This window comes from Patagioenas fasciata, chromosome 12 (genome assembly GCF_037038585.1).
Source record: "Patagioenas fasciata isolate bPatFas1 chromosome 12, bPatFas1.hap1, whole genome shotgun sequence".
Lineage (NCBI taxonomy): Eukaryota > Metazoa > Chordata > Aves > Columbiformes > Columbidae > Patagioenas > Patagioenas fasciata.
Genome location: NC_092531.1, coordinates 26173879 through 26198580, shown reverse-complemented (window position 1 = coordinate 26198580; position 24702 = coordinate 26173879). Strand labels below are relative to the sequence as shown.

General features: G+C 44.6%; 1 long non-coding RNA gene across 2 annotated transcripts in view; it reads left to right on the top strand.

The window, feature by feature from the left end:
* The window catches only part of LOC136106624 (uncharacterized), an 87928-nt gene that overhangs the window by 30045 nt on the left and 33181 nt on the right, over positions 1-24702 (top strand). The gene's annotated exons all lie outside the window — the stretch shown is intronic.

Below are 24702 nucleotides of genomic sequence, written 5' to 3'. Positions count from 1 at the left end.
TTACGGTATTGTTGACGTGTCAGTTACGATGCCTTCCCTTCTGCTCTTCAGAGGGACTACCAAAGAGGATCGCGTTTGAGGGAGATTACGTGGTTTTGACGCTTAGTTTTAATACAGGTAGATGAACAGAATTTTAAAATCAACTTCATTGTTTGACCCCGGGGAAAAAAGAACAATATCTGCCATGGTGACTTGATATAACTAATTTTCATATACTTTCTTGTTGATTTTTTTCTCTCCCTTCTCAATTTAATAAGAGCTTTGCACATTTGTGTGAGAAAACATACTGACAATATATTGGTTTCTGCATATTTCCCAGTGCAAATTATTTTTTGAATCGTGATTTACTTTACCTCAGACCATTTTCCAAGTTTTCTAATTGAAATTGGGGTTATTAACCAGATGAAAGTATTTTTTGCTTGTTTCCTCACTTTGACCATGCTCACTAACTGATGGTAGCAGACTAGCAGGTAGAAAAGTAAGATGTGGAAACTTTGCGTGGGCAAACAGGGGAAGGGGAGGGTGCAGGAGAGCGTCCCCTGCCGGCTTTGCAGCCGTTTGCGTGCCGAGCCGGGCGCGCTGCGGCCGCGTGTGCCAGCCGGAAACGCGTGTGGAGCAGGATCGCTGCGTTTACTGCCCGTGCCGCATCACCCGTGCCGCGTATTCACAGGAGGCTCCTGCTTCAGATTCCACGCGGGGAATAGACAAGCGGCTGCATTTGGGCATGAGGTTCAACTCTGAATTTTACAGTTTTTTAAGCCTTTTCATGGATAAAGGTTTTCTGCTCCAGTCCATCTGAGGTTTGGTTTATAGCTCAGTCATGTGTTGATTACTGGGCAGAAAATCTGCAATATTTGCATTCACGTATGGTGAGACCACTGCAGAGCCTGAGCTAACAGAAAAGGGAATCTGCCTTAAGTAGTAAAATGGAAAACTAGGAGAATATTTGTTGTTAATGCAAGTAGTGTTACAGTAGGATGAGGCATTTCCAAAGAACAGGAAAAAGTCAAAAGAACAGTGATTGTCAGTATACACTTCTCTCCTTGTTTTTCTTCAGAAAGATTTTCTTCTGATGGATCAAAGTAAAAATCCAATGGCTTCACACTAACAGCTAACAGAAAACGAAGCTGCCAAAATTTATGTCCCTTTGGGATCGAGGATCTTTGGGTCATGCAAAAAGACATTGAAGCAGCAGAATGTAGAAGTTGTCTAGAAGAAAAACAAAACCACAGAGACTTGCTTCTCTCCCATTCACTGGGTCGGCGCGCACGCTCTGCTCTCTGCTTCAGCGTGATTTCCCCATGAGAGCTGCTTGGTCAGGCCCAGTGAAACAAAGCGGCATCAGCCGCAGTGCTGTGAAAGTATTTTTGATCATGGAAGCATGCGTTTGTCACAAGTAGAGGTCATGTAAAGGGGCATAGTAGAATGATGCTTGTTACAATTGAGACTGGGGGCTGTATTGCTTTCCATGAAATAATACCTTTTACGCAGCTTGTGTTAATCCCTGTGGGAACGTGTGGCCTATACAGAAAGGAGCGTTGCATTCTTTCTTTTCCGCTGTTGTATGTTTCAGTGTGGCCGTGCAGGTGCGGTGTCTTTCCTGGGCTACAGCTGTGAGAGGTGCAGAGCATCAGTTTAGCATTTCTACTGCCATCTCAGCAGGGAGAGGGTTCCCTCGCTGGGTGACTTGGAAATGTGCTGGTTCACAAAGGACTACAGAGCCAGAAATAGCTTTCCGTAGGTGTGGGGGCTGTCAGAACTGCACCTACAGTGCGGTACTTTGTTCTCTCAGGTGGCTTTAGCTGATGCTGGAGGGGAGAGGAGACCGGGCCACACAGGGCTCTGGGGCAAGCGGCGCGGTGAGGGCAGAGCCCGCTGGGAACCCGCGGCAGGAGAGCAGCCCAAGGCCTGTCCCACGGCTGAGGGAGGGGACACCTCCACAGGGGCCGATCGTGGGCTTGACGAGCCTGTTGTAAACCTGGAGGAACTGAAAATTGCTGTGTTACAAAGTGTAGAGCAGTGGAAGTAAGCACTATGCAAGGACATGGTAGGAAGAGAAAAAGAAGTTTGTTCTCAGGTCATTTAATTTTAATCTGTCCATCCCAGCAGGTCTGTTTTCTTGCTTTAAAAGGTTACCTTGGTTTAGTTTTCCATATGTTTCATTTTAATGACACCTGGCTTTGCAGATTGGAAGCCTTTGGTGCCTTTTGTCTTTGAAGTGGAGAAGCGGTTCCATCCTGAGGTCCTGCAGTCTGTGTCAGTCAGAGGTGACGAGTATGTCCAGCCCTTCAGAAATTCACTCTTGGGAAGGAATGATAAAGAGGAAAAGCAGCCCCAAACAGCCAAAATATCTAACACCGTTCCAATATTGTTCTGGCATATGCTGGTGGTAGGATCTAAGACAGTTTCATTACTTCAGAAACAGAAGATGTAGCACAATGCAAGAGATCTCAGAGGGGAAAAAGCCTGGATATAGAGCGTTTGCACATGTCATTTTCTTTTTTGAAAGTTAAATATGTCTAAACACTATAACGGGGATAGTCAGTGAACACTGACTGTCAGATTACAGCAATATTTTCCTGTAATCATCCTATCCCAGGCGAAATGAACATGCCCAGCATCCAGTTTACATGTTCTCCTCCTACAAAGTCAATTCCTCATGTTCTTCTTGGGCTTCATAAACATGCAGGGTAGGAATCCAAGCAGGGGAATACTGTTTCTGCAGAAAATACGTGATTTTTTTCCAAGCTGTGGCTGTGATCCTCAGGGCATTCTCAGCGTCAGAGAATTTGGGTTTGTCCTGAGATTACTTGGCTGGTTTTCTTCCACGTTCTCATTCAGTTTCATAAGACATTCAAATGCCTTTCCAAATAGTCACCTTCACAGCTGTGTGCGTTTAAATCGGACTTACAAGCAGAGTAACTGTTCAGGGTAATGCTGGCATCAGATGCTTCGGTTTTACCTCTGTGCACCCACGTTTTAAACTTACCAGCCTTCCCTCTTGGATAACGTGCTTTCACTGCCGTGTTCTTCTGCTTAAGATGAAAGGAAAATGTGTCTCCTTCATATCAGGATTGTTTTGACTAATTATGTTACCCAGGTACATGTAGTTAACCTCTCAGTATGGCACGAAAAGACATTTCAGTGACTTTTTCTAAACACCTACTTTATTTTGCTTGAGTGCCTGCTGGGGCCCTTAGCTTTGCGTTGCAATCAAATAAATGTTAGAAAAGTGGGAAGAATGTTGATGACATTGAACATTTTTGCTCCAGGCTTTGACACTAAATCTGGCTAAGCTCTAAACTCTTTAATGTTTCTTTTTCTGTACTGACAGAACAAACCAAAAAGCACGGACTGAAATTCTGAAGTTCACTGAAACGCAGCTGCACGGTGACTTTCTTGCTTTTGTTACGATCCTTCGTGTTTCCCTGGCTCTTTAACTACGATATTTTTTCTCTCCTGTAGCAGTTTGCAGGCGAGTGACTGAGAACCTTTTGGAGAAGCTGTGTACCCCAGCAGGAGGTTATTCAGATCCTATCTTTACAGTTAATTTTTCAAGTCCTGCGGCTACGATTAGCGACGGGTCGGGGCAGCTGGCGGCTGCTCTGTAGCTCTTCCCTGCAGCCAGAGCCGCGGCGTGGAGCGCCCTGCGGGGGGCGCGGCGGCAGAGCCGCCGGGCCGCGTTCCCTCCACGCCTCCATCCCAAGCACCGGGTTTTTATACTGTAGACTAATGATTTCTGATTTGACAAGCAGAGATGAAAGTCAAATATTTTTTAGGCAGTAAGGGAGTTCGATACCCTGCTAGTTTGACATTGCTGAGGCACTTTGCTGCTGTTGTTTCTGCATATTAGTAAGTCTAATGTGAAGATATTTGGTGAGAATCTGGAGAAACTGCTGGTTTTGGGTGTTTTGTTTTTACAGTTGGGTCTTGGGCTGGTGACGGGAGCACCTGGCCACTTGGGAAACGGGGTAACGATGCTCAGCCCCAGAGAAGCGCTCTGAGCCCGGTGGGTGCGCAGTGTCCTGTTGGTACAAGGATCAGCATTAGTCCCGTCGGGGCAGCACGGATCAACACTCTTGCACAAAATGTACTGAGACTTGATTAGCAGATACCTCTGGCTGCAAAGTGATAACTGGGTGTCGTATCGCAGTATCAGTCCTTATTATCAGTCACATAGGTTGAATTTACTAGGTAAGACCAGGCAGTTTTAAACTTAAAAAGTGGCTTTCAGATCGATGAAATCTACATTTTTCTTTCTGCAAACTGTAGCTTTTACCTGTAATAGATGTAGTGTAAAGACAGATGGGTATGCAGTACAGATTTTCAGAGAATACAGCTCGGTAATAACGCATGCTTTGAATACATTATCCGTATTACTGTGCAGGGTCTTTTAAAATGGAAGTTGTTGCATGAGTGTTTGGTGTTTTGTGGCAACAAATTTGAAGAAAATTGTAATAAACCAAGTCCTTATAAAAAATGAAAGTGCTAACAGAACTTAATTACTGGCAGAGGGCAGGGGGAAGAAAACTGTCAGATGAAAGCTCCCCTAAAGGTTTTAATTTTTAATTATACATTAAAGAAGGCCGATGCCGAGTTCCCTAAGATCAATATAAAATACAGATCGTTCATCCACACTACAGTGCACTAATGGCATAGTTATAAATATTCAAAAAGAAAATGAAAGTAATACAAACAGCCCTACTTTCTGAGGACAATTACTTCAGCCTATAATACTTCTGTATTCTGTGACATACTGCAGGCTGTTCAAACACAGCGGCCATTTTCCAAAGTGTATAAGTTTGGAACAGAAAAAGCCATGTAATTAATGACTGCGTGTATTCGTCACGACGGACGTTCCCCCGGTTCCTGCGGCGGGCGTCACGGCGCGGGTGGGCGCTGCGTCGCCGCGGGACGGCGTTTTCAGACGCAGTGCCTGGCGCAGCCCTGGGAGCCCAGCGCGCTCCGGTGCCAGAGAGCCGTGCTTCTTCTCTAACCGTGGCATTTTGTTGCTTTGCTTAATCTTCACTCAAATTTAGTTGCTAAATTACTGACCTTTATCCATTCTGAGACTGTTATTCTGAATTTACTGAATTAGTAATTAATCTAGTAAATTATGATGTTTAACATAGCCAACAACCATGCAGTTCTGTATGAATGAAATCAGATTCAATTTTAATGTTATGAACCTTTGATTCTTCTTGTGTTCTGAATAACGTTGAAACAGGCACATTTATTTTGGTTTCATAGTTAGGTAGGAGTATTGCTTTTTCTTCTTCGATGCCCGCTGGAGAAGCGAAGCTCCCTCCGCAGAGTTTTCCGCAGCAAAGCGGCTGTGCCCAGGCAGACCCCGCGGAGCTGCGTGGCTGACGTGAGCGCTGCTGGCGCTGGCTCCAGAAAGATTTGTTCCGAATTCCTGGTGCTGCAAGCCACCTCGCTTCGTTGTTCGCAGGTTCCTGGAGACACTGACACGGTAACTTCTGTTTAATGAAAGCCAAAATGATGTGAAGTTACACTGGTGGGAAGGAGGAACACATAGTGCAGGAGCTGTTTGCTGCAGATGCCAAGATAATTAAGGGGCCTTCACTGATCCTGGTTGGGGAGGTATCTAATTCACCATGTAATTAATTTGTTGCGATTACATTTATAAGTCAAATTAACAAGACCACACCAATATTCTTTTAGTTACCCATCACTCTGTCAGTACTGCTGATCAGTGCCATGGAGATACTGCCTGTCACTCTGGTTCGCATGGCAGAGTGCAGTGTTGGAGACAGAAACGCACTGATGACTGGGGAAGACTGTGCCTTTTGATGGTATTTCAGCTGAAGAAACTTGTCACCTGTGTCAGGCTGCAGAAGGGAATTGCTTCTGGCAACAAAGGCCTTGAGTGAGACAGTCTTAAAATACACAAGAGGCCTTATGTGCCGATGTGTGGGAATGTGGTGTCCGGGCCTGTCTTCAGCTCGGAGTCGGCAGGAAGAACAGGACACAAAATCGCACGAGCAGCACACCTGGACAGCTGAGGCTACTGGCAGGGAATGAGTTCTTTCAGGTGCTCCTTTTTGGCCGCCTCCCCTCCCCCAAAACTCCTATTAAAGAAGATACTAGAGATCCAGTGACAGATAATGGCTGTATCCCTTGGGGTATGGCACCCCACAGAGAAATGTTAAGTAATGTTACTGCTCTTTTACCATGTAACGACTTTAGGTGTCAAAAACGTGAAAGCTGCTTTGCACTCGCTATCAACACACAGAGCTGTAACGAGGTGGACTTGCTCTGCAGGTATGGTGAAGTCAGCTATTTAGACAGGTTTCTTGGTGTTGCTCTTTAGTTGTTAATGTTCTCTGAAAATGTCCAGAATCCTTCACCTTTCAAGAATGTGAACAGAAAACTTTGCACGATAATTCTGGCTTAGCAGCCACTCCTCGTTTGTGAGCGCTTGGCTCTGCCTGCAGTTGGCAGATGCAGTTGTCTGGCTGTTGAGATGCTGCCTGCAGTGTTCTTCACTTGATGTTGCGGAGAGCAACGAAGGCTGGGGCTGTGGGATGTGTTTCTCCCAGGTAGGAAGTTGCAAGAAATCACAAGGTCATTTCAGCACTGGGTGTCAGAGAAAAAACATTGAGGTTATTGGTGCAGGGGAAGAAGTGAAATTAAAAGGTGAAAAACTAATGCAAACATTGGATGTAGCTGGTGGAAGCATCCCGATCATCAGCCAGAGCATTGGACTGCAGTATATACAGACTGGCATTTCAAGGCGAAACAAGTTAGTATGGCTCTAGCAATAGATAGCGTCAAAGTGTATATTCAAGAAGGAGCATAAAAAATAATTATTTAAGGATTTTATAACTCGTTGTATACATCTGAGAAAACAGTAAGTCAAGGAGGACACTTTAAAAATCATGTGTGGCTGTACAGAGACTCCTGAGTTGTGCATTGGAAACGCTGTCTCTGTTTCTGTGAGGCGGCTTCTCAGGCTCCTGGGAGGGCTGCACAGAGCCCTGCCCTGTGCTCTGCGGTTCTGGAGCTCACGTCCTTTTGTCAAATGACCTTGTCAGAACTCTCTGAGATGAAGATAAATCTGACAGAGCTACTCTTTGTTCAGCAGTGCTATTGCTTCTAACTGCCGTGCCCCCTGTGAATGGCTTTTCTGTCTTCTTGTTAGGACTCGTATTTTGTATGCATATTATTGTAGTTTTTCCCAAATGGTTTAGAATCCATAAAACTGTATCAATATTTTAAGCTCTTAAGACCTTGAGTGTCACAGGGAGAGGAGGCACAGTTCGAAGATGAAGCCATGGGAGGCAGGAGTCGGAAGGGGTTTGGTCGCGGAGGTGCGGGAGAGCCGTGCGGGACTGCCCCAGGCTCAGGCCCCTGTGCTGCGAACAGTGCTGCTGGCTGCCGAGGAGACTCCACGTGCTGCAAGATGCTGTGCTAAGCAGTAGAGTGTGGTCTTTAACTTTTTTACCATATTTTTGTCTGTAAAACATTTATTTCTTTCGCAGAGGGGATACAGATTAACTGATCATCTCATACTCCGGAGTGTAAGGGCTGTGGTTATACCAAAGCAGGTTACTGCTGTGCAGAGAAGGTGACTTCCAGGTAACAGCAGGAGCGTTTCAGGAGTATTTTGCACCATATCTGAGCAGCTCCAAATTCACTATCTGCAGATTAAAATCTTACAGTGAAATCTGGCAGCACATTGCGATTATCCAGGCTCTGTCTGTGGCAGGGCCAAAGGGCAAAGCAGAACTTCATGGTCATTTCTGGAGTTTTCCTTCTGCTTCCAGGTTTTTGTGTGGCTAATATTATTTTCATTAAATTTGTTACTAAAAACCACATAAAACCACTAGTGCAAGAAACATAATTATGTTCAAATTTGCATGTATTTTGGCTGTAGTTATGTCTGGAAGAGTCTGGAGTTTGACTCCAAGGTTCTCTGTACCAGTAGAGCGGCCAGGCTTTGCACATGGATCTTTAAAGCCGTCGTACGAAGGTGGATGGAAGGATGGGCAGAGGAAATACAAATAGGAAGGCATGAGGCTTGAGGACAGAAACAAGAAAACAATTGCTGTGTAACAACTGTATTTCACAGCCTATATCAAGTCTGCATAGGTTACATTAGTAAACTCTTATTCATATTATAATTTGATTTCACATACTAATGTTTCTTGAAGGATTATTTTCTTTCCTACAAAGCCATAGGGAGCATCATGGACAGTGACTAACCTGAAATGCAGTCCTCCCTCCTCTGCTCGGGAGCCAGCCCCTCAGTTCATTCTTCCCGTGCCTTCTGCTCTGGAGCCCAGCTCCTCAATTCGTTCTTCCCGTGCCTTCTGCTCTGGAGCCAGCCCCTCAGTTCGTTCTTCCCATGCCTTCTGCTCTGGAGCCAGCTCCTCAATTCGTTCTTCCCATGCCTTCTGCTCTGGAGCCAGCTCCTCAGTTCGTTCTTCCCATGCCTTCTGCTCTGGAGCCAGCTCCTCAATTCGTTCTTCCCATGCCTTCTGCTCTGGAGCCAGCTCCTCAGTTCGTTCTTCCCATGCCTTCTGCTCTGGAGCCAGCTCCTCAATTCGTTCTTCCCATGCCTTCTGCTCTGGAGCCAGCTCCTCAATTCGTTCTTCCCATGCCTTCTGCTCTGGAGCCAGCTCCTCAATTCATTCTTCCCATGCCTTCTGCTCTGGAGCCAGCTCCTCAATTCATTCTTCCCATGCCTTCTGCTCTGGAGCCAGCTCCTCAATTCATTCTTCCCGTGCCTTCTGCTCTGGAGCCAGCTCCTCAATTCATTCTTCCCGTGCCTTCTGCTCTGGAGCCAGCCCCTCAGTTCGTTCTTCCCATGCCTTCTGCTCTGGAGCCAGCTCCTCAATTCATTCTTCCCATGCCTTCTGCTCTGGAGCCCAGCTCCTCAGTTCGTTCTTCCCATGCCTTCTGCTCTGGAGCCAGCTCCTCAATTCATTCTTCCCATGCCTTCTGCTCTGGAGCCCAGCTCCTCAATTCGTTCTTCCCATGCCTTCTGCTCTGGAGCCCAGCTCCTCAATTCATTCTTCCCATGCCTTCTGCTCTGGAGCCAGCTCCTCAATTCGTTCTTCCCATGCCTTCTGCTCTGGAGCCAGCTCCTCAATTCGTTCTTCCCATGCCTTCTGCTCTGGAGCCAGCTCCTCAATTCGTTCTTCCCATGCCTTCTGCTCTGGAGCCAGCTCCTCAATTCATTCTTCCCATGCCTTCTGCTCTGGAGCCAGCTCCTCAATTCATTCTTCCCGTGCCTTCTGCTCTGGAGCCAGCTCCTCAATTCATTCTTCCCGTGCCTTCTGCTCTGGAGCCAGCTCCTCAATTCATTCTTCCCGTGCCTTCTGCTCTGGAGCCAGCCCCTCAGTTCGTTCTTCCCATGCCTTCTGCTCTGGAGCCAGCTCCTCAATTCATTCTTCCCATGCCTTCTGCTCTGGAGCCCAGCTCCTCAGTTCGTTCTTCCCATGCCTTCTGCTCTGGAGCCAGCTCCTCAATTCATTCTTCCCATGCCTTCTGCTCTGGAGCCCAGCTCCTCAATTCGTTCTTCCCATGCCTTCTGCTCTGGAGCCCAGCTCCTCAATTCATTCTTCCCATGCCTTCTGCTCTGGAGCCAGCTCCTCAATTCGTTCTTCCCATGCCTTCTGCTCTGGAGCCAGCTCCTCAGTTCGTTCTTCCCATGCCTTCTGCTCTGGAGCCAGCTCCTCAATTCATTCTTCCCATGCCTTCTGCTCTGGAGCCAGCTCCTCAATTCATTCTTCCCATGCCTTCTGCTCTGGAGCCAGCTCCTCAGTTCGTTCTTCCCATGCCTTCTGCTCTGGAGCCAGCTCCTCAATTCATTCTTCCCATGCCTTCTGCTCTGGAGCCAGCTCCTCAGTTTGTTCTTCCCATGCCTTCTGCTCTGGAGCCAGCTCCTCAATTCATTCTTCCCATGCCTTCTGCTCTGGAGCCAGCTCCTCAGTTTGTTCTTCCCATGCCTTCTGCTCTGGAGCCAGCTCCTCAGTTCGTTCTTCCCATGCCTTCTGCTCTGGGAACTAAACTTCAAAGATTTCTGAGGCTTTTTTCTTTTCTTCCTCATGGCTTCTTTCACCAGCACTTTACAGTCCTGCTTCCCTCACTGGGGTGTTGGGAGGAAACGCATCCCATTGCTTCAATGGAAATCATCTGAGTGCGACTGAGAGCACCGTTTGGTTCCCCGGGCATCTCACGGCCCATCCTCGGTGAGAAACCAGAGCAGGTTGTGCATCAACAGACATCATGGCCTTTCCAGTAGTGAGAGGGCTACAAAGAACAGGAACATATTTCAAAGTCAAAGGGGAATTGAAGCTGTCAGGGAATAATTACGAAAACTGGAGCTGGGCCAGCATGCAAGGACTGGTGCCCCTGACTTTTAGAAATCACTCTCTGAAATATTAATGATGAGAAAATGTCAAGTCCTCAGGCTTTATTCCTTGGGCAGAATGTCATCTCTTGTACGTATTCCCTGAGGTCTTGTTGGGCTGTTTGCTATCCCAATAAAAGGAACCTTCTCTATGAATCACTGCTCTAAACCCATGTAACATACCTATGGTTCTGCAAAAGGTCTCCCATTCGGAATATTTCACTACTATAGGAGTTTAAACCAGATATTTCAAGAAATTGAACGATGAAGATGTGTGAATTTAAAAGTCTTGCAAAACTGAAGAAATATAGGAGTTGCCTTCATTATAAAGTAGCCTTAAAACAGAAAACGTAACTCTCACGGTGCTCTCTAGAGTGAACTGCCATCCTGCTGTATCGATCAGCTGAGAAGGGAAGCCGAATCTGAATCTGCCGGTTTATACCAATGGACTTGGCGTGGGATCTTACTGTAAAAAAGGTCATCATCCATCAGCCTCTGTAGTCCTAGGAAGAAAAACTTGCTCTCTGAAGAACGCTAGAAGCAATCTTTAAAGAAGCTCAGAGTATATAGATTCTTACTTAGGTTAAGCATTTGGAGATGTGAAATTAAACTAAAGAAAATATCAGGCATTTACAGTAACTTTTGTCAGGATTAAGCTGTCAGCTGCAGTTTCATCCAGAGCTTTGAAAGAAAATATTATAGGTTTATTTACTCTCTGCAACTTTTTCCCCCCCTTCTTTTTAATTCCTGAAGAAGCTGGGCAAGTGTGGTACCTACATTGTGCATTCGCCCTGCAGACCACATATACATTTAAGTAATAGAGGTTAGGATCTGGTTGACGTCAATTGAACTACTGAGTACATATTAAAAAAGAATCAGGTCATTTTTATAGACAAATGCTGATCTATCATCTCCTCCCAGACTACTATCTTAATATTAGTGGAAAAATCGTAATGTTATATTTGATGAATCGTGACGCACGTTGTGAGTCTTCCCTGATGTATCAGTGACTTCCAGCCTCCTTCCACTTGTGGACCACTTAATATTGTTAAGGTGAATGTTTGTTTTCCTGTATTGCAAGTTTACACCCATTGACAATGGGCTTTCTGCTCATAGTTACGTATTGCACACCTGGTATAAACACTGCAGAGCCCGTGCCAGGAACGAACAGATCACGAGACCAAAAGCTCGGGTTTGCACAACCCTCTGTTATGGATGCCGTCCCTGGTTGGATGGGCATGGATGTTTAACAGCTGTTGGTGTGAGCGGGTGCAGCACAAATGGATTCATAAAGGGATGAGTGAATTGGTAGGTAAATCCTCACTCAACTTTTCCGAGCTACACCTGTAAGCCCCCTCATCCTCACACCAGCTGTCTCCACCCAGGATCGTCTACAGTGCGTTTTCCTGACTTCTGCTTCCACAGACTCTTCAAACATGTTAAGTGGCTCGAAATTGATGTCTGGTTGTGCTTCCAGTGTTGAATAAGCTTTCCACTAGAAAAGGTGGCTGTGTGCAGTATAGTTTTATAGTAAGGATGTGTTTTGATGGTTAAGTTTGCGAGAGTTACACTTTATAGCTACTGTATAAACATTTGCAAATAACTCTGGTTTTAAGGTCTTATTCAAGAATATTGCACCGTTACTTTTTATTGAAGTCAGAAAACAGACCAGGCAGTGCGTGCAGTGGAAAACATTGGTGTGTTGCAAAGTTTTATGTGTACTGAACTTTTCATAGTAGCACACTCCTAATTGCAAGCTACGGCTTCCAGGCTGTTTCTCACTCAGGAGTCCTGTTGGAAGAGCTGGCAGGTTGGTTTAACTAATTTACCTCAATGAAGTTAGATTAACAGGTAATATAGGCCATTTTTTACATCATTTATGCCACTGGCATTATCTTCCAGTTCTGGAGACAGTAACAAACTGGGATCCAAACACGTAATTTCAAGTGTTGGTCTGGTTTACCTGGAGTTTCCAGATTAACTTCAGTTGTCTTTCCAGTTTCCTAGTTCAGGAATCTTGTGCCACTGACCAGTGAACCAGCATTTCCTGCTGCACGAGATGTTACCAATGTTGATTTGTCAAAACCAATTCAGTATAATTTCTGTTTATTTTGCTGTGGTTGGCAAATATGGATGTGGATTTTTACGTGCATTTCGATATCTGACTGCTGTAATAGTTCCTGCCTGGGAATATGAATAACAGTAATGAGAACCATAATCCACATGAGAGAAAGTCATGGTGCATAGGAATACGCTTTCAGACCATTTCATGCTTTAACAAAACTCCAGGTCTGCGCAGTGCGACAGAATGATGTGCGACGTATGGCAAGGGCGGGCTGTGGAATGTGCTGCTCTATACAAAGTTCCTTGTCAGGGTGCAGTGCTACCAAAAGAGATGTTAGTTATGCTTCATACTTAGATGTTTAGATTTTTATTGTCAGGCTGTGTACAAAAAGCAGTTTTGTCTTTCTATTTTGCCTTTTGTACTTTGCATGTCCTTCCTTAAACTGGCTTTTCTTTCTCTGTTGGAAATGTTAGAATAAAATGTTTCCACAGAGCAAGAAGTGAAAAGTGTTTTCACTCTCATTTATTGGAACATGGTAACTGGTGCGGTTAAAAGGAGAAACTGGTGTTCCTACCAGTAGCTGGACATAAAGCTATGTATATTTTTCTCCCATGTATTTTTTTTCACCTTTACAAATGAGAAACCCTGCGGCACAAAGATGTCTAAAGGGGCTAAACTAAATTAACAAACCAAATTGTCATTGAAGGTGCTCTGGTCATGGCAATGCTTGAACATTTAAGGCATAGAAAGGCTAGGGCAAAGCTGTAGCTTTTCCCTGTTGAAAAACATTGTCACATTAAAGGCAAAGCAATGTAAGGAATGATTGTTGCTGTTGGTGTTTTTGCTTCAGGATGAACCTCCACCAGCTGAGGAATTGAAAGACAGAGAAAGAGGAGAACAAACCTCATAGCTGCATTAAATCAAATGTTATCTTCAAGGTGGCGATATAACATAGGGTATGCTGGGTATCTCACTCTTTCTGCAAGAGAATTTGAAAGCCTTTTTCTTCTCAGTATTGTATCAAAGTTTCTCTATGGCTGTGTTCCTGACAGCATCACAGTAGAAAGGTGTGTTTCCCCAGTTAGCAAAACAGCCTAATTTATGAGTAATTCTCTTTAGGTTAGAATTCTGCCAATTCTAGATATTGAAAATGTAAAATGTTCTATTTCTTTGTATATGGAAGCAATCAAATATGCAATAGCTTATGAACCCTGTAACTCCACAAAGGACAACGATATCGAGAAAGAGTCACGATGCATTTGAGGTAAGAGAAAATTTTTAAGAATTTACAACAGCAATGTGAAAACAATTATTTTCTCTTTAAAGAAAACTGCCTAGGCAGAAATTATCTTCAGTCGATTCCTGCTTTTTCTATTGTGGACTGTTTATGCAGTATTAAAATCATGTGAATAGTTTGCAGAGAAGACCTCCTGGCTGTGCAATGGACCTGGTGCTCCCCACACCCCGGAGCTCCCCAGGAGCAACACCTTCCTTTTGGGGCACCCCTGTGCTCAGGGGGAAAAGCACATGTGTGGTTGCCCTTTCGTGAGAACACCATGTGTGGGTGTCGGTGGGTCACCCAGCTCAGGTTCGTTCTTTGTCAGTGGTAGCAGGAGATGTCATTTAGGGAGAAATCCATGAACTTGCTAATATGGAGAGAGAGAAACAAACTGAACATGGCTGAGAGAATAACAGATATTATGAAATGTAAATCTTGTCAAAACTGATTTAGGAAAAGCAGACAATAATTGAGATAAATAGCTGTGCTCTGCTGCAGCTCCTCCTCGCCCTCTCCTCCCTTGTCAGCACTACAGGGACATACAAATAGGCTTTCACTTTTTTTAGTGTTGGCTCTCTGTCAAGGTTGCCATTACTTGACTTTCTGATACTGTGCTGTAAAGCACGTTCCTTTGGCGTCGTGTCTGGCGTGCAAGGCATAACTCGCAGGGCTTCTCTTAGAAACATGCCCTAGCCGACTGGAGGCAGTCACTGGAAGCTGTGGGCAGCTTGTGCCGCGGGGGTGACAGCAGAGGGAGCTGCGCCTCCCGTTGTGCTCATTACCTGGAGTGGAATGCCCTTGGTAGTGATGAAGTCAGTGTTGCAGGCAACCCTTTTCTGCCCCGGAGTGAGGGAAGTGGCTCTGAGATGGGCCTGTGAACATGTACCTGCTCAGAATTTCTGAGCGCTTGTTTGAATAGCTGAGAATCCTGAAAGTGTCTGATTTCAGAAGAGGAACTTTTCAGAGCCTTATTCAAGGTAAATGGTGTAAAGATTTAGCTACCAAAATGACCTGATTTAGAGAAAATTCAATGGACTTCTCAGCACTGTCAGATTTGGTCTCTGACTCAGCAGTGCTCATGTGAGTAGCTTCCATAGTGCCAGTTACTGAAGTGTGCTTTGAGAACTTGACCCCTGGAAATTGAAGTCTATCGCTGAAATGTAGGAATAAATGCATCATAGTCTTCTAAAATAACTCAGAAGAGCAGCAGGTTAAATTTGATACGTAATACTGGCAGGGCATGGGGGGAAACAATCTGTTACTATTTCTCAGCATCCTAAAGAAGTTGAGCCAGTACTGAAGGGAATGTGTACTGGTAGCTCTGCTGGACGTGGGGCCCTGCTAACTGGTGCTTCCCTTCCCGCTGAGCTGCAGCGCAGCTCGGCGGTTTCTGCAGCCCGTGGGTCCTGCATCCTGCTGTGCTGCTTAGCTGCTTGCGGACTTGCCCCGCGGGACTGGAGGGGCTGGGTCCCTGTGGTACCTGTGGGAAAAGGTGGCAGTGCGTTAGTGCGAGCGCCTCGCGCTGCCCCGCCGTGCAGACGGGAGCCCCTTCTGCAGCGCGAGCTCTCTGCTGAGGGCTTGAAACCAGAGGAGCAAGAACTGCATCTGAATAGATGGCAGGAACTCGGCTTCTCCTCCACTTCCCTGGGACCCTCGGTGTCACAGGGCACGATCTCTGCTCACCAGCCAGCAATGGACACGGGATCCCCGAACTCCAGCTGGTGAAGAGAGCAAAATAAACTTCCCCGTGTGTTGCAGAAGGTGAGTGACCAAAGGCGAAGCAGGTGGCTCTTCTGTGCCTTGTTTCTCCCAGAGATGTGTCTGTCTTGCTGACCGTGAACCCGTGCTCTCGAAGTCCTGCCCAGCTCGGCCCCCTCCCTTGGGCAGCACTCGGCCTCTTCGTCGGCCCACGTTCGGCCATCGCCGTGCTGCACCTGCTCCCCGGCGTGTCACCCAGGCAGGGGCTTGTCCTTCAGGCCCGGAGGTGATTCCTGGTTTTGGTCCATCCTTGTCACTAAATCACTTTGGCAGCAAACTTTATTTACATTTCGTAATTACCTTAAAGTCTCATTACAGCAGACACCTGGTACTTGCTGTCACATTTGAGGTTGCAAAACAGTTTCCATAGCAACAGCTGCCTCTGCACACCATAATTTTGTAGAGCATTTCCCTGTTGGCTAAAAAAATCCACAATTGCTTTCCGTCCAAGGTTTAATTTTCCCATCAATCAATTCTGAATTAATTTGAGGTGAAAGAATAGATTATTTCTTATTAGAAAAAACCATAACCTCCATTTTCTTCTGAGAAAAACTGTTGCAAAAATAGACAGGCTAAAGACGACCAGTATCGTTTGGGCTGAGAAAAAAGTCCACTTTCAATTTAGTTTTAATTAAAATAGCACCATAAGTGCATGTGGCAATGGTTTGGTTTTGACCATTTAGTTATATTGATGTGTGTCTTTCCTTTTACTTGACTTGCTTGCCAGTTTTAAATACTTAAACATTTTTAAAAAGTAATAGCAATCTATCTTAAAGATCAGCTCTTTTAGCACATGTTGTACCTTGGATCTTAGCTGTTCAAACAGCAAAAGTGACCCAGTGTTTTCAGACTACCTCCTTTCACATTAAAAATACATGCAGCACCGTTAGAATCGGCCAAAGCTAAAACCGTGCTGGGAGATTCATTGCCTCCAGCTTTGAATTCATCTGCTTGACATGAATCAGATCCAGGATCTGTTGCTTTAAATGTTTTCAACTTAAAATTAGCAAACTTTTTTTGAGCCAAGTTCCCCGGAGAAGCCCAAGCAGACTGCACTGGCACAGCTGCCTGTGCGCTGTTCTGAGCAGAGGACAGATCGTTTCCACAGGACCCGCGTGCTAGGAAAGCATCAGTCATTATATTGTGCCAGTTGACTGGCACTGGTGACGTTTGAATCCGTGTTGCCAGTTGCAAATAGCGGCTGCAGGCCTGCAGAAGGCTGCCCGGCCTCCAGCCTCCAGCCGCCACGTTCACTGTTGCAAACACTACAATTACATTGGGAATATTTTGTACTGGAGGATTTCCTTAGATGTTTAGGTTTGTTAAAAAATTGTTGTCAGTAGTTCGGAGAGCTTCTCAGCTAATTATCTGGGCTTGTTGAATTGAAACTCTTTACATTTTCAAGATGCTGCCTTACATCTTCTTTATATCTTCTTTTATGATATTACAGGTCACGCAATTCTGGTTTGCTCACAGTCAGGTAGGATGAATGTCTCTTTTAGTGCTCTGTTTTAAACATAACGTAGAGAATTAAGAGGCATGTCTTCTGTTCAAGCACTGATATGTGGTTGTACTACCTGTGCAAAGCACCGAATACATGGCTTGCTTGCAGTTCTTCTTTTCCGCATTTGTTTTTAAGAGCACGTTCTCGATGTCTCTGACTCCACCGGCTCATTAATTTCTTCAGTGTCTATTATCAGCCATTTGCATCGCACCTTTCTTTGTGTGCTGGTACGTTTTATTGATGATTAAACTGCAATTTGTTTTGTTTCCCTCGTTTGTGTATCTGCTGCATTTTTCAGCCTGGTGGAAGTGTTGCTGGCATCCAGTAGGTTTTTTGCCAGTGTTTTCAGTTTGAAATTTAGTATTTTAGCAGGGATGTTTTTGCATAGATGTGAAAGAACAAAAAGTTTTCAGGAGATAGATACTTATATATAATTTATCTATATTTTTTTTTTTCCTGAAAGAAGTTACAAAGTACATTGAATATAGCATTAAATAAAAATAATACAAAGAAATACAAACCCCAAAAGAAACAACCACTATATGAAAAAAATAAATCTGAAATCTGAGCTGATTATACAAGAGACATTTTATTCAGGAGGAGAAGAGTGAAGTCAAGACTTTTTTGATCTGAAGTTTCGACTTTGTAGCTGAGCACAGAGGTCACGCACACGAGGGAAAGGTGGAGGATTGAATCCTTTGAAAGTGAAACGCTGTCTCCACTTAGAATCAGGAGGGAATTCAATGAACTATTTAATACAGACTCCCCTACAAGTTTATTAAATAGGGTTTCTCAGTTTCTGAACTTGTACTGGAAAAAGTTCCAGCTGATGTTAAAATGATTTGCTGTACTTAGGACATTGTGGCTCAGCTCAGAGGCAACGAAGGCAACGTCACCGGATGGCGCTGACCAGAGCGGGTTTATTACATGGGTTGCTGTCTCGTGTTTCGAGATCTATGGAGACCAGGACTTGCTAATTACATATTTGACTTAGATTGGAAAGAGCTATTGGTAATACTTCTACCAGAAATACCAGCTGAAGTTTTACAACAAGCAGATTTGATTTGAATTGTAAGATATTAAGTGCTATCAGCAAGCTTCCTTTGCCTACGTGTGGGCCAGGTGGCAACATGAGGCACTTACCGATATGAGGCAGAACTCGCGTAAGGAACGGGTCAGAGTGAAGGTTCAGTTTGCTGCTCCCAGCACTAACCCCCTGTGGCTGGTCAGGCTCCTGGAAAACAGCCTGATCTTCCTGGTCTGAGAGCGGGATATGGACTGGTGTGTGCATCAGCAACTCATGGATGCGTTTCCTGTGAATGTATGTCATTATTCCTTTTGGTCTCGTGTCTCTAGAATGGACCCGGCCTGCGGTTGAGCTGTGCACTGTGTAAAGACCACACTTGCTTTTTGGCTTGCATGGGCAAGTCATTCCCTGCAAACCTTCTCAGCACTGTGTGTGTGGTCTCTCTGTCCCGGAGCGGCCGTTCTCACGTCCTACCCCGCACCTCCCTCCTGCCAGCGCTTTCTGAAGTTGGAATTATTTTGTGTGGACTTAAACACCAATCAACCTCGCCTCTGCTGTTCTGGCAGGAAGACAGATCAAAATCCTCATTGTAAGTTGCTCAACAAATTGATATTTGCATTTTTTTAATCTTTTAGAGGAAAATTTTCTGGACATATTGATTTTACACCTCCTTTTTATCATTTGTGTCCTTTTCTGGGCATTAATTCTGATGCAATTTCTCATGTCCTTCCTTTTCAAATAAGTGAACCATTCTAAGAACCCTCCAGATGTTTACTGCAGCAAACAGCAACACGGCTAATCAATTTAGTTTCTCTGCTGAGTGTCCATCTACTTTGCTGCTTTGGCTTCTGATCAGGCACTACCTTATCCCTGCGGGAAGGGAGGAGACTGTGCACCCCCGTACACAGAGCTGCAAATCACTGCTGCGGTGTCACAGGGATCTTGAAAAGACAGGGCCCGTAAGTTAACGTGAAATTTTGCAACCATGTTTTGAGGGGTTTATATACTTGAATAGGCAGAGTTATAGTGGTGATCCAATCTAGAAGCAGAAATAACATCATATGTCTTCTGAAAGGGAGGCAAGTACTGGTTCTCACAAACACGTTAAGAGAAAAAAAGAACAGCCCCATTTGGTATTATGCGGCTTTTGTGATTGAGGACTCTGGAATTTACTGTGGTAAGGGGTGTAGACTTGTGGTTCACTGCTGCCCTTCTCCGGACTAGCCAGATGTGAACCACGCCTGGTCTAGGAACCAGCTGGCCTCACTAATGGTGTTCCCAAACCAATGTAAGGCACTGCGGGTTATCTCAAGGTCCTGCTGGTGTAACTGCATTAACTGCGTGACACTCTGAGCGGGCTCAAGCTGCCTCCCATCCACTGGACTGGACTGTCTGCGTGGTTCAGAGTAGACACGATGCGAACCATAAATGTGAAAGGTCTGAATGTTTCTGAAAATGTGGGCTTCTCAACTCACTTAAGCTTAGAGCTACAGCTGAAGAGCTTAAAAAGTCTCAGTCTAAATTAATACAATTCAAATGAAGTATATAAATGTAAAAGACGTTGTAGCAGTCTTCTGATCATGAATTATACTCTAGGAGAAGTTACGAGTAGTCTCGGTAATAGAAAAATGGAAATGTTTGTGACTAAATTACCTTCTAACTTCACTCTTACACTGTGTAAAGCTGGATACTTCCCTCCCTGATTTTGGAAACAAACCACATGCAAGCAACCTGCAATGACTAAGCCGTATAAAGGTGTAGGGTGTGCGGAGTGTGGCGGAAACCACTCACTTTGCTATTCTGAATAGCGGTTTCTGCTTCATTCCTGAGAGTACTTGTTTCAAAATATGCTTACAGAGACTCAAAGGAAAACAATCCCATTTACTAGAAACTTTCCAAGTGTAATAAATACACTTCACTAACTGCATGCAATTCAGGAAGAGAATGGCATGTTTGCAGTGGGCTCAGGAAAGGAAATGCATTGTGGTTTTTGGTTTGGTTTGGTTTGGGTTTTTGTTGATTGGTTGGTTGTTTTTTTTGAAAGCTGGTGTGAGATTGCTGAAATAAGTAGAGTTTGGGCTGATTGTTTGGAGTAGATATTATCTCTGAGAAATAAAAGCATAAGGAATGCCATCTGGCCCATGAAAATCTGGCATTGAAATTATTATCATATTGAAAAAAACATTCTACTAACATTTAGCAGTCTGATGAATATCATTGCTATCAGTTTAAATAAGATGGCAAAACCAAGGATTCGTTAGAGCAAGAAAATTCTCCACTGTGAGAAGAAACCTATCCTTGTGTGTCATGTATGGCCCCTGCTCACCGATTCAGATGAACTCCTCAGCCGATGGAGGCTGCCAGCAACGCAGAGCTGGTGCTGAGTTGTCATTCCAGCTTCCTGGTGATGGAAATGTGTGTCTGCAAATGTACAACCTCCTACAATCCTCAGTGTTCGGTTCCTTAGATAGCTGGTGCTTCTCTTGGCGCTTAAAGAACCCCGTGTTCATCTTGGGAGATATCAGAACATTGACAGTGAGTGAGGCATTTATCACAAGCTGTACGAAATGGATCTGTGTCCTGTCACCTGTAGCGCCCGATAACCATACTGGTCATTTCCAGCTGGGGGAAAGCTTTTGTGCTCCGATGAGAGCAAGGAATGCCCGCATGGTTTGGAAGCGATTGCTCTCCAGTGCAGGGCTGGTAGATTTAATGTAGGCTGGTGAATGCGTCTGCCTCTTCCAGAAAAAGGTGATGAACTTTAACCAAAAATAACACATTAACTACCTCTGCTTAGTGCTGCCCGGATGGTGGGTTTGTGACCGGGAGAGTACGCTACCGAGTCTACGTTCACCTTTGCGGTGTCTAATTAACTCCCTGTGAGGTTGACCGTTCAGGCTTCCAGGAGCTATGAACCAATTCTTAATTCTCTGTTAAATGCAGGGAATTCTCATTTGAAAAGTTGTCTTTTGTATGTTGAAATTTAAATAACTTGAACTTCAATCAGGCATTGAATTTTACGTCACTTTGTCCCCAAGCCTTGGTAAAACAGCGAGCTGGCACCAAAGGGAAAATGGTTCAGCTGACTGGGCTGGGCAAGCCTGTTTTTGAATAAACTTTGCCTTTGCTCCCCAGTTCAAACTCTGGAGATTCGGTGTGTAGAAAGGCACCTTGGCTGCCCACCAGAGCGGCTCGCGGCCGCTGCTGGAGGCCGCGGCGGAGGCAAATTGTTGTGTGACACTGGGCAGCTTCCAAGGCACCTCCTCCAGAGCACCTGTGCCGCAGGCAGCCGTGACCCATCCTCTGTCGACTGCTATACCGAGCTATTTCACTTCATATGAAACTCACTTCGTGAAAAATCAGGTTTTCAAATGCTTGATTGATCAGTCTCAGATCCCTCAGATCTCTCTCTTGGTAATGTATCTGCTCAAAGGCTCACAATTATATTTATAGAGTTTTTTATCATTAATAGCTTCTGATTGACGGGTTTCAATTTTTGGTGGCTAAATTGGTGCCTGAGTTTCAAATTTCTGAACTATAAAAGCTATGCTAGGAAACTGCATGGGGAAAAGTTTCCACTTCTAAGATAGGATTAGGATAGAAAAGGTAAAACAAACCTAAAGCCAATTTGATCCTTTAGTGGTTTTTTGTGTGTCTAAGTAAGCTTCTGATTTATTTGTCTTTTTCTGTTTGAAAGAAGAGTGCACTACTTCAATAAACTGAAAGAAAAAATCAACAGTAAAAGTAGTTTCTTCTTTTATAACACATGTTTGAACCTTTATGTTAGTGTCTGGAAAATCACAGCAATAACGGAGAAATATCAAGGGCAGTTATACACACATTTACCCTTTAATGTACAGTATCACGTACATGGATGTTTAGTATATCTGTTCCTTAGGATTATACAAGTTTAAAACCCCCCACATTTGCAGGGGACTGTGATAGTTCTTCCTTGCAGAATTCCCAGTATATCCATGGGACCGTTTGCTGATTTCCGGCTGAACTTTGTGAACCAGCACAGTTGAGAACACAAGCGCTGCGCCTGGGGTGCGAGTGGGAGGACCGCGCTTGGTCCTGCGGGACCGCGCGGGGTCAGCGGCCTCCAGTGCGGCGGTGGAGCCGCACCTGCCGAGTCTCACGGTGACTGAAGGCAGAAGCCAGATGACCAGCAACGCGATAGTTACGAGTTGCAAAAGCCCTCCGGAGAGGGACACAACTAAGTTGTTGTGTCGTTGGTCTCAGTAAGGAAACCAACAGCTCTCCTGTGCTCGTACTGGAAGAGGACTGTATTTTAATGACAGCTGATTTCTTAAACCAAAAAAGGCTTTTTGTCCATCGCAGAATGGGATGCTATCATTCCTATTTTGGGGAAAACAATGCTGAATTTCATACATATATTTGGATAAAAATCTAGCACCATCTATTTCCGTCTTAAAGCTTTGTTAGGTGCATACCTGCAGTAGCAGTGGCAAAGCTACTGATATTGCAGCAGTTACTCATTTTTTATGTTTCCATGATATTAGAATTGTTTCAGGGACAATATAATGTGGAAACAGAGATGCTGTAAGTGGCCCAAGGTCATAATGGTGGAACCAGTTAGAAAAACCAGATTTTTTAATATTGCATTTTATAGGCAGTTAAAGACACTCCGGAACAGCTTCACTCATGAATATGGCTCTCTTTTTAATAACCTCTGGGCCTCTGTGAAAAAGTAGCGACAACAGCCTGATTGCTCTGCGAGCGTATTTCTAGGGTAAAGTGCAACGGCACCGTCAGGCAGCGTTTTTGTAACACAGAAGCAGCAAGATTATGTTCTGATTTGCTTCTTGAGCTGTTCTCCCCCCGGGTGAGATGTGAAGGGATGAAACAATACCACCACCATTTCTTAAGGATTACTTCTGGCTTGGATGAACCAAAACAACAGAAGTATTTAATTTTAGGACTGTTGTTCAATGGTAGCAACTAATTTAAAAAAAAGTTAGGATGGGCCAATGTCTGGTTTCCTCTATCTGCAGTTATTTGTGTGGAGAAAGGCAAGAAATTTTGTATCCGGTGAAATCTGCATGGAACTTTGCATTTTGTAAGTAGAAATAAGCAAAATGAAAGTAAGTGTGGTCTAAGAGCATCCTCGTACGAGAGATCTGCCCCAGGAATCCTCTCTGCGGCCCGGTAAGGGGCTGAGAAGATGACACCAGTGCAGCTCAAGGACGTTTTCAGGAAATGCTGGAAATGGCAGAGCGCACTGACCTCGGCCCTGTGCTCGGGCTGCCGGCCGGGCTCGTCGAGGGCGCTGAAGGCGGAAGGAGGCCCGAACGAAAAGGCTGCCCTTGGTAAGCAATTACGGGAGCCAATTATCTTGTATGGAACAGGTGCTGAGGGCTTAAAGATCTACAAATACTTGCAGGCTATTTTGATGTCTTTTTCTTTTATACATATTTCTTATCCCAAATTTTAGTCACAGAAGACAGTTTCGAGATGCATTTCTTCATTTCTAACTGCACTGAATATAAAGATGATCTGCAATGTCTTTATAGAGAGATTCCTTTGCAGTAGTAAGGGAAACCTTGTCTCTATTTTGCAGATAAAATTAGCTGAAGTTGTTTGCCCAGGAGATTCAGATCTGCAAAATCTCAAGGATTTTTCTGTTTAAATAATATGCTAACTGTGGTGTGTCCATTCTTGTATGAATAATTTATATAGTTCTGGAGACCTGCTTATATGTTTTAATGTCTTTCAGGTGAATGTATTCATTTTACAAATAGACAAATCAGTCAGTTTAGAATCTGTTTTATTTTCTGGCTTAAATTGCTCTGAACGATGATTAAGTCCAAGTTATGGCCATTGACTCCACTGCATTGGTGCAAAGTTCAGCCCCATCGCCTTGAGATTTTGCCTGGTCGTTGTAACTCAGTGGTGCTGGAGACCACACGTGGTCACGGATCGTGCGTGATGAGCAGGAGACAAAGGGGGTTTCACTCCGGGTGGCTCTGGGTCTGGGAGCTTGTGGGCACGTGAAGCACCAACTCTTTAGTTTGAGCCTAGGAGCGTTGGGATCCAGCAGGCAACCCTCAGACCCGCTGCGGTCCATCTCAGGAGGGACACGCGGTGAGCCCTGCTGGTTTGTATGGCGTGGTTCCCGCAAGTGCAATCTTTTGAAGTGACTACTCTTTTCCAGAATATTAAAACCACTAAATGTCAGGCACCAAATGGCATCATTCAGTGTATGAAAGATAGCGGATCCTCTTCCACACAACTTTGATTTTTAGATCATTATATATAAACCTCATGAGTCTTTACCAAACTGCTTCATTCACTGAAATCCATAATTGATTTTTTTCGCTGTGAGTCTTGTGCTGAACAAATCAATTTTTAGTACCTATCTCAAAGCAGAGGTCATAAATCACCTCTTTTACTACAAACGCCTGGGATTTCAGTAGCAGGATTTTAAAGCCTGTTGGACTAGTTTTACATGAGGGGTATATCTACTTATTCTGCTCTAAATTGTTTGTCACCAGTACGATCTATGTGTGCAATTAGGAGAGATTTTACCTGTTCTGTTACTTCAATTTGGCTCAAGACATTTACTGACTTTTATTAAAACAGAAAACTATGGAAAAATACATTGAGCTAAATATTTTATTTGGATTTCTTTTTGTTTGTTTCTGTTTATATAGTGTTCTGTAAGGTC